This window comes from Phacochoerus africanus, chromosome 1 (genome assembly GCF_016906955.1).
Source record: "Phacochoerus africanus isolate WHEZ1 chromosome 1, ROS_Pafr_v1, whole genome shotgun sequence".
NCBI classification, from domain to species: domain Eukaryota; kingdom Metazoa; phylum Chordata; class Mammalia; order Artiodactyla; family Suidae; genus Phacochoerus; species Phacochoerus africanus.
The window spans coordinates 211336406-211349617 of NC_062544.1; positions in this window are offsets into that span (position 1 = coordinate 211336406).

Here is a 13212-nt window from a genome sequence, read left to right on the forward strand (position 1 = left end):
CCATAAAAAAGAATGACATAATACCATTTATAGCAACATGGGTGGAACTAGAGACTCTCATACTGAGTGAAATAAGTCAGAAAGAGAAAGACAAAAGCCATATGATTTAACTTATAACTGGAATCTAATATACAGCATAAATGAACATTCCCACAGAAAAGAAAATCATGGACCTGGGGAATAGACTTGTGGCCACCCTGGGGGAGAGGGAGGGAGTGGGAAGGATCAGGAGCTTGGGGTTATCAGATGAGATCCTGCTGAGTAGCATTGAGAACTATGTCTAGATACTTATATTGTAACAGAATGAAGAGTGGGGAAAAAAAATGTATACATGTAAGTGTATCTTGGCCCCCATGCTGTACAGCAGAAAAATAAATTAATTAATTAAAAAAAAGAAGAAGGTGGAGCTTGTGACTCAAGGTTTGATTTTAATATCTAGATACAAATATTTCTTTAAAAATTTTCACTCAGGATTTACACAATTGTATTGAAGCATCTTTTGAAATAAAATTTGGAAGGTAATACTGATATATGCGCATATGTTGCTGTGCATAAGTATATATTTTTTTAAAATAGGAAAGTAATCTCAGTCAATTACCTCCTGAGAACCAGAGGGCCAGTTATGTTGTATTTTTGAGAGTGGGCTCTGATTTGATCTTGGTTTGGTTTGGTTTGGTTTGGTTTGGTCTGGTCTAGTCAAGGAAAATCATGAAGGCTCTACAACAGGCGGATGAGCTGAAAACTATGGTACTTGGCCAATTAAAAACTGCTATGAACCCACACGTACAAGAAAAGCCTAGATGACAGTGTTAAAGCCAAATAGCCCCATTCTTTCAAAAGAATTAAGGAGAAAAAAAATACTTCCTTTACATGCTCAAAAGAAGGCAAAGCAAAACTCTGCCTTTGGTGGCAGAGGAAAAAAATGCCGAAAAGGTTACCCAAAAAAGAGAAGTTAAATTTCAAGATCCATAACTTGAACAATTTTTAAAGGTATTAAATTTAAAGACAAAATAGTTATCTTTTTTTTTTTTTTTTTGAGAAAGAAACAAGATTTATGAGTCGGTCCCAAATTTCTTTAAGAACTTTCAACAAAATATTCATGAACAAATCATATTACTTGGGACATCTACAACCAGATGAAACTCAGGTATGTATGATTTACATCCAAAAATATCCCATAATAAAAAGAGATCCCAAATACTTGATCACTAGTTTCCTTTTGTATTTCTAACTTATGAGATTTTTTTTTGAGGCTTTTGCAAATACTAAAAATAACCCCCACAGTTTACTTCATCAAATAAAAAGGAAAGCACTTCTTCAATAAATCATTTTTCCACTTCTTCAATAAATCATTTTTCCACTTTGAGTGGAAATTTGGAATTTTGGAAAGCTAGACTAACATTTTATTTATTTATTTATTTATTTATTCATTTTTGTCTTTCTTGCCTTTTCTGGGCCCCTTCCTGAGGCATATGGAGGTTCCCAGGCTAGGGGTCTAATCGGAGCTGTAGCCACTGGCCTACACCAGAGTTACAGCAACGCAGGATCCGAGCCACGTCTGCAACCTACACCACAGCTCACGGCAACACTGGATCTTCAACCCACTGAGCAAGGCTAGGGATCGAACCCGCATCCTCATGGTTCCTAGTCGGATTCATTAACCACTCAGCCACAACAGGAACTCCTAGACAAACATTTTAAAAACGAATTTGTCAACAAAAATATTTTTTCAAAGACAAATAAAAGTTGAAATCAAATCTTATAGCCCAGGAGTTTCCATCATGGCTCAGCAGAAATGAATCTGACTGGGAGTTCCCGTCGTGGCGCAGTGGTTGGAGAATCCGACTAGGAACCATGGGGTTGAGGGTTCGGTCCCTGCCCTTGCTCAGTGGGTTAAGGATCCGGCGTTGCCGTGAGCTGTGGTGTAGGTCGCAGACGTGGCTCGGATCTGGCATTGCTGTGGTTCTGGCATAGGCTGGCAGCTACAGCTCCGATTAGACTCCTAGCCTGGGACCTCCCAAATGCCATGGGAGCGGCCCAAGAAATAGCAAAAAGACAAAAAAAAAAAAAGAAAGAAAGAAATGAATCTGACTGGTATCCACGAGGATGCAGGTTCGATCCCTGGCCTCTCTCAGTGGGTTCAGGATCTGTCATTGCTGTGAGCTGTGGTGTAGGTTGCAGATGTGGCTCAAATCTCATGTTGCTGTGGCTGTGGCATAAGCCGGCAGCTACAGCTCCCATTCAACCCTGGCCTGGGAGCCTCCAAATGCCATGGGTGTGGCCCTCAAAAGACCAAAAAAAAAAAAACTTATAGTCCATTAACTGCCCTTTAAAAAGAATTAAGAAAGTTTCTCATTCTTTCATTTTTCTCATTAAATTCTGTGATCTCTGTAATTCATCAGCTGCTTGGCTCCTGCTTTGTCTGGTTGGCCTTTTTTCATTTTATATCTTCCCTGCCCTAAATGAGAATGGTTTCGTGATATTTTCTAACATAAATTCCTTCAGAGCATCTGAAAGCAGGAAGGTGGCTGTTTCAGCAGCAGGAATAAGAGGAGACCAGGGAAGAAGGAGAAAGAATGGCACAGACAAACAATTCAGCAGTAGACCAGCAGACGCAGAGTCCAAAAGTTCATGAGCCGAGGCGGTCCAGAAATGCCACAACTGAAGGCACGCGTCGTGAAAGGACACCTAACACAAAAGGTCTGCGTGTCTTAGGGGCACTGATTTTCTGTCACCCTCCCTTGCAGAACCGTTTTTGAGAAGGTGAGGCAATTCACCAGGCTGAATATGGTGGCTGAATAAAGGGGAAAGAATGCGGGACCCACTGGCAAATATCAAAGGTTGTCAGAGAGCAAGTGGTGAGTCAAAGGGTGACATCAGACTGTGTTATGGACAGAAGCAGAAGTAAGCCTAACAATAGCTGCCCTTTGGGCTCCAGGAGGCCAAGTGGCTGGGCTCTGCAGTGGACTATGGCCAGGGTGACGACATAATTCTTTCCCTCAAACGGCGCCCTTTGGAGAGTAAAAGTTGGGCGCCTCTCAGAATTACACTGGGACCATGCAAATGCAACGGGCTGTCCTAGGCAAACTGGGGCTTTACTGACCCTAATTAGGAATCCCTCCAAAATGTCGGGGATAAAGTTTAGCTGCTTTCAGAATCTTCTCCACAAAGTTGAGCAGCGGCTCCCGCAGCTGAGCTCCTTTCCCATGGAGGCAAAGACTCTACACTGGCAAGAAGTGGGGCACGAGGAAGTGCCATGGCCAAATAAGTGTGAAAAATGAACCATTCATCTTCTTACCCTCTCTGGGAGACTTGGAATATAAATGCAGTTATCCCTTGGCACTCGCGTGGGATTGGTTCCCAGAGCCGATAACCAAATCTGGGGATGCACAAGTCCCCCTTATAAAACACTGGAGACTTTGAGAAGACCTGCAGGGAACTAAATACTTAGTATTGGAGTTCCCATTGTGGCTCAGTGGTTAACAAATCCGACTAGGAACCATGAGGTTGTGAGTTCGATCCCTGGCCTTGCTCAGTGGGTTAAGGACCTTGTGTTGCCGTGAGCTGTGGTGTAGGTCACAGATCCTGCGTAGCTGTGGCTCTGGCGTAGGCCGCCGGCTACAGCTCCAATTCAACCCCTAGCCTGGGAATCTACATATGCCGTGGGAGCGGCCCTAGAAAAGGCAAAAAGACCAAAAAAAAAAAAAAAAAAACAACTCAGTATTGTTCAACCCAGAATCTTCACAAAGGTTTTTGAACACCATGAGATCTTTTGGCAGCCAAACTCCCAGAATGTTCAGGCAAACACAGCTCTAAATCTTGGGAGGCAAAGTATAGAGGGAAGGGCTGGGATGACAGGCTTTCTTCTCCAGGAGACAGACGCTGGCAGTGTCCCCGGAGCTTCTGGTGCTCCTGAGGATATGACACGAGCACGTGCTCAGCTGGGTGAGGTCATACAGAACCTCCCTGTGCAGCCAAAAGGCCTGCAGGAACACGTCCTAAGCCATCCCACACCATGACTAGGAAGCCTTTGAGTTCACGTTCAGACTCTTGAGCCCAACCCAAGCTCAGCGGAGACACAGAGGGCTTTTGTTTTACTGTAAGTATTTCTTCCTAGAGTGTGTGTTGGGGTGGGTTGCCATGTCTCTGGCCTGTGTGCCCCTAGGGTGTCGGGGTGGGGTACCTGAGAGGGCTTGGGGGATACAGCCCTAGATAGGGGCCTCTGTAAACAAAAGATGAGTTCTGGGAAGGAAGTGATGGGTGACCACAGAGGCTAGGAGGCCAGCCAGAAGTGGCCTGGGGACTAGGAGAAGCACTGCCCCTGACATGGCAGGCAGCATTGACATGCAGTTCACAAAGCATAGGCTGCTGATCTCATGGATGCTCCATTGTTCTCACCTGAATTATCACAATGTCCTTCCAGTCAATCTCCTTGAGGCCAGTCTCTCACTACTTTGGCTTGTCTTTCACTTTGTGGCTGGAAATAGGCAAACTCACAGGGGCCTTTCGGAGTATCTCACAGTGAGTTGGTGGGCAGAAAAGCCCTGTGGAAAGTCAGGGTGGTTGGGAGTGGGGGAGTGGAGATCAGTAGAGATTCCCATCACCAGTATCCCAACTTCTTCACATGGTGCCCAAGGCCTTGCGTGAGCACTCTCTAAGACAACGTCCCAATCTCTCCCCCTCCCCTCTGCTTCTACCAGCCTCTACTACCTCTACTTACACCCAGCTGCTCTTGATCCCTAAACAGACCACTCTTCTTCTAATCTCTTGCTTTTCCTAATGCCATCCCTTGTCTGTAAAATCCTTATCTCCCTAGGAAACTTTCTTGGTATATTTTAAGACTCACCTAAGATTTCACCTTTTAAGCTGAACAGCCTTCCCCACCATACCCACCTGTCTCCATTCAAGCAGAATTCAAGGATTTCTCCTCCTTGCACCAACATCACCTCATTTGGCCCTTACTGTGCCATAAGGTAGTCTCCTTGACTAGACTCTGAGTCCCTGAGGACAGGAAGCTGTCATATCAATCCTTTGTCCAGGTGCCCATCCCAATGCCTGTTGCAAAGTCATTGCCTGGTAAGCAGGGGCTCATGGCCAATAAGCAGAACTCTAAAGATTTACATTCATGACTCAAACCATTTTCCTCAGCCTTTAATATTTTAAATTTGAAAATAAAAGAAGAGTTCTCGAGTGGCCTAGCACTTAAAGACTTGGTGTTGTCACTTTTGTGGCTCAGGTCACTGCTGTGGCAAGAGTTTGATGAGAGTCCCTGGTCCAGAACAGCTGCAGGCAAGGCCAAAAATGAAATAAAATAAAATAGTATGTATTTTAAAAGGCACCAGAAACATATTTTTACATTGGGATATAAAAAGAATGATTAAAATGTGGAAATGGACCAGGACTTCACAACCATGTGACCTAAAAGATGTTTGCTGCACATTACCAGTCTGTCAATTCAGTTCCCAAGAGAAACGGTATTCTGAATGGTCAAGCCCTTTTATTTATTTTTTTATTTTTTTATTATTATTTTTTTTTTGTCTTTTTGCTATTTCTTTGGGCCGCTCCCGCGGCATATGGAGGTTCCCAGGCTAGGGGTCTAATCGGAGCTGTAGCCACCGGCCTACGCCAGAGCCACAGCAACGCGGGATCCGAGCCGCGCCTGCAACCTACACCACAGCTCATGGCAACGCCGGATCCTTAACCCACTGAGCAAGGCCAGGGACCGAACCTGCAACCTCATGGTTCCTAGTTGGATTCGTTAACCACTGTGCCACGATGGGAACTCCTGGTCAAGCCCTTTTAAAGGGAGCTAAAGCCCACCCATCTCAACCTCCATCCCAATTCCATGGTCTCCTTGAGTCTTTCCAGGAAGCAGATGTAAACGTGGGCACAGACATTTTCATCTTCATCTTAGAGAGGTTTCTAAGATGGAAGAAATACGGGGCATGGGGAGGAGGCAAGGACTGGAGTGAGAAAAAAGGAAATCAAGGAGAAAGATGGTATCTGGGAGGTGAAGAAGACCAGAAGACTCAACAATAAAAACACAGAGCTGCAAGGAACCCCACAGTCCTGTCAGAGGAGGATCCATATCTATGGCCCGAGGATCTAGAAAACAGAAATGGGAGGCAAGAAGCCTTCACCCTCAGGATGCAGAGCTGGATAATAAGGCTGCATTTTTGCAGTTTTCTGGTTAATTTCCAGCCATAAAAATATGGCCCCAGACTTTGTAAAAATATTCCTAAAACATTCCACATGCTTCTCAAGGCTGAGGGTAATTGTTATGAACAAATCCACACAAATTCTGGTGCCAAGAGCAACAAACTGAGAATAAGGAAGGAACAGGAAACATGAAAAAGGGGCTAGTCAGAATACAGAATGACAGATGTAGGCCATCCTCTGCTCCCAGCAAAACCAGAGGACAGTGGAACTTTACAGTACCTTAAAGGCTTACTGTGATGGAGAGGGTTCCAATACAACAGTCCTGAAGGATAATCTCATCATGGAGAAAGCTCTGGAGCACTGCTGAGTGAACGCCAACTAGGGCAGATCATTAATTCTGCAAACTCAGCCCTTGAGATCACAGTCTCTAGGACTTAGAGGGAAATCTTCTAGGTCAACCCTATTGACTGCTGAATCCCTTCCACATGGGCTCCTTCATGGTATCTGTCAGTTTCTGCTTCACCAGGTTTAGGTATCTTGACTTCTGGAAAGTTCTTTCTTATAATGAGCCAAAGTCTTCCCCTGATAGTAGGGGAAGAGGAGGAAAAGTTAGGAGCTAACAGAGTTGGCTACCCTTCTCCAGGATGGGCCCTCAGACACATGAAGGCAAGTCTCATGCTCCTCACTAAGCATTGCTTTACTTTCTGTGATGGGAGTTTCATGTCAGTCCTCTCTGTTTGGAACTGAGTACAGAATCCCTGGGGGCCAGGCCTCACTCCTGTCTCCCATTGAGCAGCCATCAGTAGGCTGTTCTGGTGCAACAGCAGCTATATCTCAATGCACAGATCACAAGAGTGCCACCTAAAAAATTAGCTAAAAATTTTGTGCTGTTCCTGCCAAAAATCTATGGTGAGAGTATGGGAGCCAGCATTGCTGTTTTGGGCTAGCAGCATCCTTCTCTCCTCCTCCCTCTCCTCTTCAGTCCTTACATGCTGAGATTTTACCTCGTTGGGGCTCCCCCGCCTCTTCAGTTCTCTGTAAAAGCAAATGGTCACCCTCCCAAGGAAATCATCACTCTGAGGATGCCCTGTACCCCCAAATATGTAGCCCTAAAGTAAGAATTCCCAAAAGTACCACAGAAGACTGAGAGGCACTAAGGAAACCTGCATTTTCCCCTTTTGTAAAATGAGAGCCCAACCCACAGAAGCCAGATGTGGAGGGAGGCTTCCAGACAGGACGGGGCGACTGGTCCCATAGCCTCCTTGAGACCATCCTTACCCTTAGAGCTCCTTGCTGGCATCTCAGGTCAGGAAACCAGCCTCCTCTCTTCATAAAATCAAACCCCAGCTCTCCAAGCCAGTGACAATCAGACTCTTCAAACAGGAGGTTGGTTAGGAGCCAGGGTGGGAAGATTAACTTTCAGGAAAAGAAATGTCTCCTTGCTTTCAGGCAGCACCGGCCACTTAATGACCATTTTTACAGTCATCCCATCTGGTTCTCAGCATAATCCAGGGATATAGGAAGGATAGGAATTCTTTCAACTTTCCAGATCAGGAAACTGAGGCCTAGAGGAGAAAAAGTGAGCTTCCAAAATAAACACCAAATCAGAAAAGAGCTGATTCTAGTCTCTTTCTGATGGTCATGCATGGATACACTAAAAAGCTAAAAATATCCCCATCTTAAACACTTTATGCACGCAGCAGCAGCCCAATGAAAAGTTTTAGAAGTTGACATTTTCTGGGGACCTCATAGGGCTCAAATCAAGCAGCTTCCATCCTGCAGCTCCAGCCCTCAACCCATGATGGCACAGTGGCATCCTTTGAGATAAACGCCATCTGTGCAGGGGGCCCCAAGGAACACACAGCCACACCCGGGGGCACTGCACGCCCCGCTGACTCAGGAGGAGCATTCCCACGGGTGACCACAGTCGGCTCCAGGCAGTTGCCCTGGGAGATGAGAGATCAGCAAGCAAAGAGCTGCCCGTCCTGCCCAGCCTCTCCAGGGCAATGGCTTAGCCCTGAAGTTGGCAAGTGCCCACCACAAGGGTGTGACTCGGCTGGGTGCCCAGCCCTGTAAGCCTGTCCAGGTCTCAGTTCCCGGTAACACCCTCATGCTGCACCCTCTTGCATAGGGAAGAAGAGTTGTCAGTCTGGCAGCAGCCCAACTCAGCAGCTGATTGGAACAGGGAACAGTGGAAATCTTCACCAGACAAAACTTTCTTCCATGAGGTTATTCAAACAGGAGTTTTAAAGCTACTATTTTAAAGGATTGAACATCAGGCTCATATTTGTCTCTTTTCTAAATGAGCACATTTTCTTAAATACAACAATACATTTAGTGCTCTTCTAACCAGCACCCTGGAAAGACACTCCTGTAGATGTTATTCAGCAAGTGTCTCCCAGACATAAGTCACACAAACACAATGAAGGGATGGCCATGGCAAGTGTTGTGCAAAGAGGGATGTAAAGATACCAGATAGTACTATCTCGGTTCAAATGCAAGTTTACCTACTTAGTAGATTTTTTGACCCTGGACCCATGACTCAACTCTGTGCCTCAGTTTTCTTGTCTGCAAAATGGGGATGCCAGCCTCTAGCTCACAGACCTATGTAAACTCAATAAGATGGGCACAGCTGAAGCCCTTAAAACAGTTCTCTGAATGTAGTAAGCCCTTGATAGATGTTAGCCTATAATAAAGGCTTGATTCTTTTTACTTAATCCTTTCAATATCCCAAAGAGATGGCAACTATTACTTTCCTTATTTCTCAGGTGGGAAATGGGTTCAGAGGCATCAAGCCAGTTTCCCAAGGTCATACTGCTAATGAGAGGCAAACTCAAGACCCTGAACAGGTTTGTCTGGATCTAAGCCCCATGCTCTTATTTACTGCACTGAGCAATACAAATACCTCCCAAGAACACAGGGTCTGATATGATATGAGGAAATTATTATTCATTTTGTGTCTATCAAGTACCAGACCCTTTGTTGGGGTTTTACATCCTTTAACGTAAGTGAACAAGTCCACATAAAAATGTGATTAGGGCATCAGCAAGTGCCACTGAGAGTCAGAGGAGGACAATGTTGCACTGCCATGCTCTCCACGCCCATTCCTGTCCTCTCCTCTGCCCCGTGGACATCTCTGTGGACCCAAAGATCAGGCCATCTCCTGGCTCCTGGAGGTGCTCATGCAGCAGCCGTGGCTTGTTTCCTTTGTACTCTTCTGATTTCACAATCAAACTCGTAAGAACCAGCTACACACAAATCAGAGTTGATTCAGATCTCCCCACCTCCCAGCCCCACACACCCAGATTTTCAACAACTTGGGGTTAACCATGCTTTGGTTGCATCCTAAAGAATGAGTATAAACTTAAAGAAAAATTTTCTTTGCTTACACATCTCAGTGAGGTAACTCAAGGGGGTGAAATAAATTATATCTCTAGGCACCGAACATAAATAATATTACTCAGGGACTAAGGACTCAGAAGAGATAAGAGATTTCAAGGGAAATGTGTCTTCACTAAAACCTAAAAACATGGATTTGAACAACTATATTTAATATGTGAAGACTGGAGAACTCCATTTGAATGCTTCTTTATAAAAATTGGGAAAACAATAAAATGTGAAGAAATTTGAAGTTCTTTTTTTGTATAATATAAACTTGCACGCTCAACCTTATTCAGTTTTGTTTCGGACATATACAGACACACCAGAAGCAAGAAATGCAACAAAATAGTGATAGCAGTTACCTCTGGAGGATGGGTTAATGGTTACTTTATTTCCTTCTTTATGTTTCCGTATTTTACAGGTTGGTATAGTGAGTGTACGTTACTTTTACAATCTAGAAAGATACCAAAATTATTATTTCCGTTTTAAATTTGCGAAAGGGAAAACAGATTTGCTCACATTAGCAATTTTAAACCTGTGAGAAAGTCTAAGAATTCAACTGTAATAAGGAAAGAACTAATTGAGAAAAATCAAGAAACGAGTTCATAAATATAAAAAGAGAATTGTATATAATTTCTATTTCTAAACGAACTCAAATTTGGCAACAATGATGCATCAGCAACAGACTCTGGCTATTTGTCCCCCTTTTCAAAAGGTATAATGCATGCAAATATATCTCTAGTTTTAAATGATGGTGTTTAATCTTGAGGAAAGAGAGTCATAGATCCATTTGAAAATCAGAAGAGCCACAAACAATAAACCTTTCCCCATAATGCAAATAGAAACACACACACACACACACACACACACACACACACACACACCCCTACAAAGGTTGACACATAAATTTAGAAGCTTCCTGGTCCCTGACACCCATCCTCCTCTCCCCTCAGAGCCAGTGAAACATAGGTCAAGAAACTCTGCTTCAAGAATTTGCTTTCTCCCATCCTCCCCCAAGACTGTTATTATGAATCATTTCAAGCTTAGGAAAAGGTCGAAAGGCTAGAACAATGAAAGTCCAATACCTCCTGCCTAGACATAGCAATTCAAAACATTTTGGGGATATTAGGTTTATCTATCTACATTTACACTGAAACATTGAAAATTGTCAACATAGACACCCCCATAAATACTTCAGTGTGTGCTCTTTAAAAATAAAGATGTTCTTCATCTTTAATATTTAACATTAACAATAATTCCATAACATCTATCATTAAGAAACTTTCTAGGAGTTCCCATTGTAACGAACCCAACTAGTATCCATGAGGACGCAGGTCTGATCCCTGGCCTCTCTCAGTGGGTTAAGGATCTGGTGTTTTCCTTGAGCTGTGGTGTAGGTCACAGATGTGGCTCGGATCCCACATTGCTGTGGCTGTGGCTGTGGTGTAGGCTGGCAGCTGTAGCTCTGATTCGACCCTAGCCTGGGAACTTCCATATGCTGCGGGTGCGGCCCTAAAAAGAAAAAAGAAAAAGAAACTTTCTAATGTAATAAACAATCACGAAGAAGGTAAAGCCCCGGAAAGGTGTAATACCTGATAATTTTCGAAGATGGTAAAAACGCTGTCCCGAAAAGAGAAGAGAGAAAGCCTTCTCAGTCTTGTTGTGCAGCATGTCTCCAGGCAGTTGTGCCTTCCTCTGCCCGGCCAGGCCCAGGCAAATCACTTGGCCCAAGGCTTTAGGGCAAAGGAAGGGACCTCAAGGAACAGCTGCCTTGGCCTGTGGTGTCCCCCGCAGGGGCCCCACACACTCCGACCAGAGGTGGACGGAAGACACAAATGCTCCTCTTTTCTTTGCCACCACAGAGAAAGCCAATAACCCACTTCACAGTGTCTGGCTCTTCACTCCCAGTCAGGTAGCCATCCACCATCCCAACCAATCCATGGGCTTCAGCTTTCCCTCATTTTCCTAGACGTGTCTCAGGACAACCAACAGGGTCGGCTGAATTTAGCAAATCCAACAGATCTGGATGGGCCGCTGTTAATCCTCTCCATTCAGACTGGGCTTGTTTTTTCATCCTGATGGTTTTCTGTAGTGATTTCTAGATGCTAGAGTTCATCAAAAAAAGTACCCCATCCCACCCCAACTATAACCTCCTCAGCGCTTGGAACACAACTCTCTCTACAGTTATTCTTTTTTTTTAGGGTTGCATCCAAAGCATATGCAAGTTCCCAGGCTAGGAGTCGAATTGGAGCCACAGCTCCTGGCCTACACCACAACCACAGCAATGCAGGATGCGGATCGTGTCTTCAACCTACACCCCAGCTCATGGCAATGCTGAATCCTTAACCCACTGAGCAAGGTCAGGGATCGAACCCGCATCCCCATGGTTCTAGTCTGGTTTGTTTCCACTGAGTCAGAGAGGGAATACCTATGGTTATTCTTTTGAGATTGTTACTTATCTAGTGTTTTCCCCACTAGACTGAGCTCCTTGAGAAAAGCAACCCTTTTCAACCTGGTATCCTGTATCTGTAGAAGGGGTCAGATGGTGACCCCAACAAAAGATATGACCAAATCTTAACCTACCAGTACCTATGAATGAGGTCTTTTGGAAAAAAGGGTCTTTGCCAATATAATGAAAGATCTCCAGGTGAGATCAACCTGGATTATCCAGGTAGGTGGGCCTTCAGTCTCATGCAAGTGTCCTTATAAGAAGCACACCAGGAATGTAAACTGGTACAGCCACTATGGAGAACAGTTTGGAGATACCTTAGAAATCTATACATAGAACTTCCATATGACCCCACAATCCCACTCTTGGGCATCTATCCAGACAAAACTCTACTTAAAAGAGACACGTGCACCCGCATGTTCATTGCAGCACTATTCACAATAGCCAAGACATGGAAACAACCCAAATGTCCATCCACAGATGATTGGATTCGAAAGATGTGGTATATATACACAATGGAATACTACTCAGCCATAAAAAAGAACAACATAATGCCATTTGCAGCAACATGGATGGAGCTAGAGAACCTCATACTGAGTGAAATAAGCCAGAAAGACAAAGACAAATACCATATGATATCACTTATAACTGGAATCTAATATACAGCACAAATGAACATCTCCTCAGAAAAGAAAATCATGGACTTGGAGAAGAGACTTGTGGCTGCCTGATGGGAGGGGGAGGGAGTGGGAGGGATCGGGAGCTTGGGCTTCTCAGACACAACTTAGAATAGATTTACAAGGAGATCCTGCTGAATAGCATTGAGAACTTTGTCTAGATACTCATGTTGCAACAGAAGAAAGGCTGGGGGAAAAATGTAATTGTAATGTATACATGTAAGGATAACCTGACCCCCTTGCTGTACAGTGGGAAAAAAAATAATAATAAATAATTAAAAAAAAAAAAAGAAGCACACAAAAGAGAGACTCAGAAGGAGGAGAAGCTGGAAAGTGATGCAGTCACAAGCCAAGGAATGCCTGGACAATCAGAAGACGAAGACACGAGGAAAAATTCTCCCCTAAAGCCCTGACAATGCCTTGATTTCAGACTTTTGGCCTCCACAGCTAGGAGGGAATAAATTCCTCTTGTTTTAAGCCCCCAAGTAATTTGCTAGAGCTGCCCTAGAGAACCAATATATCCTAGGAACACTGTTGGAATAAAGT